Source organism: Uranotaenia lowii, chromosome 2 (assembly GCF_029784155.1).
Source record: "Uranotaenia lowii strain MFRU-FL chromosome 2, ASM2978415v1, whole genome shotgun sequence".
Classification (NCBI taxonomy): Eukaryota; Metazoa; Arthropoda; class Insecta; order Diptera; family Culicidae; genus Uranotaenia; species Uranotaenia lowii.
In genome coordinates, this window is record NC_073692.1 from 34,147,112 (window position 1) to 34,149,209 (window position 2,098).

A 2,098-nucleotide genomic window follows, 5' to 3' on the forward strand; every position below is an offset into this window, starting at 1 on the left:
ATAATTATAAAAAGTTCATTATAGAAAAAATCTTTCGATTTTTGATATATCTTATTTGTTATGGACAAAAAATTATAGTTGATGGCGGTGCAACGTTAGATTCAAAATTTAATTTCAAGTTTTATAAATACCAACCAAATCTTTTGGTATTCTATTCTAAATTTTACTCACGCTGTTGAGCCTTGAGTTGAGTTTAACATGTCGAATCTATTAAAAATATTTTTTGTTACTCATTAATTATGCTACATTCACAACTCGCGTGAGCTATCATTACGTCGTATGAAACAAAATGTAAAGAAGGAGTTTTTGTTACGAAAAAATATAATACAAAAACTGACATAAACTAGTCGTAACTTAATTCCATTTAGAATATTTGCAGCCTGAGAAACATATTCTATACGTCAGATACAAATTTTAAAGTTGTTTTGATAACTTTTGCAGTAGTTTTCTGTGAATTCTTGGGGTGTTTCATACGACGTAATGAAAACTCACCTGAACCCCCCCCCCCCCCCCCTTCCCCCCCACTCCCTGCGGAGACGATGAAAAGATAAAATAAAAATTAATCTCCAATAACACTTTTATTTTCACATTTTCATTCCACATTGATACAATTTAAAAAAAACAGTCTAGTTGACATCACTGCCGACAACACAAAAAAGAGGAAAAAGAAGCCTTCGTTTTTCGCGTTTCAAAGTTCCGTACCGGTAAATACCAGCACCAAAGTTTTCTCCGATTGTGGTTTGCCGGACGGCAATCGGCAGCCGCAAATCGGATGTTGAGGACATATATACAGGGACTTTTTCTAGCGATGATCGCAACAGGTAAATCTAATTTTATACATTAACAATAACAAACATAAAAAGGGCTTTTTTTCAGCAACATTTTCGCTGAAGGAGCCATGCATCACGTTGAAAGAAGGAGGAGTGAGGATTCTGGATCCAGCAGCTGCGACAATGTTCCGCCCGTGTGTCGTGTGTAACCTGGTTTAGGAGCTGATGAAAACAAAGTCAGAAGGGTATGGAGTGGTCCTAAACAAGTACTTGTCGTTCCAGGCGGATCCCCCGGAATGGTTAGGTTTTTTCCAGGGTCCTGGTCCGTCGGCCTAGCTGTTTACCAGGCATTCCGTAGCGGCTGTACACCGTTGTGTAAGTACCTAATAAAATCTCAATGAAGATGAGTTGAAAGTATGAATTTATTAAATAAAGAAAATCCGAAAATCCCCAAAATATTTTCATCTTTGTGTGGGTGAGGGTACAAAAAAGCTTTGAGGTTATCGTCTCTTAGCAGTTTAACAATACAATCTTATAGTTTTTTTCAATGGTTACGTTATATGAGGCCATCAAAAAAAAGTAATTTTGGATCGAACGGTTCGTGCACCGATTTCCGTAACAGTTCGATTAACGGTTTGATAAATCGTTCAAAATATGCCTACATATGTTCATTCTAGGAACAGTTTAGTGCGCTGAAAACGTTATTCATAAGCGTTTTATAAACCATATCCCGACTGTTCCTAGAACAGTGTCTCCATACAGAGGTTTTAATAGTTTTAAACAGTAACATAACTTAACGCCATATTCAACAGACCGTCGTTTTGGAATTCAAGATAAGTGCAATGTTTTTTATGGTTTCAGATATCATTATCTAAACGTTTTTTTACGCTGTTTCTAATCGTTTTATAACTGCTACAGGAACTGTTGTGTTACAATATTTTCGTATTCGGGTTAAGATATGAACATTTGAACAGTAAAACTGTTGAGAAATCAAATCACAAACAAAACAATTATATTTTAATTTTAAATATTACTTTGCCGTTTTGCGACCATACATTTTTCTCTCGTTATAGACAACTCTCATACCCAACTGAACAAAGCAGCAAATTATGATAGACTTTTACCAGAATGTATTCCGGAACAAAACTTTGGTGATTCCTATACCAATCAAATATTGTTGTTCCACTTTTTTTTCTATTTCTGCGATAGCTGATTTGGGCTCCCAGAGGGTACCACTGTAAAAAAAAAAATTACAGTATTCAAGAAAACAGTAAGCATTAAGCATAATGATTATTTATCGACTGAAATTAAATCGGCTGAACAAGTGA

At 35.3% G+C, this 2,098-nt stretch overlaps 1 long non-coding RNA gene across 1 annotated transcript; it reads left to right on the forward strand.

The window, feature by feature from the left end:
• The first annotated feature begins 556 nt into the window (after nt 1-556).
• Nucleotides 557-1,177, forward strand: LOC129747704 (uncharacterized). The gene is made up of 2 exons (XR_008737559.1): nt 557-821; nt 877-1,177. It is a non-coding gene; the product is annotated as an uncharacterized LOC129747704 (long non-coding RNA).
• Nucleotides 1,178-2,098: the final 921 nt, after the last annotated feature.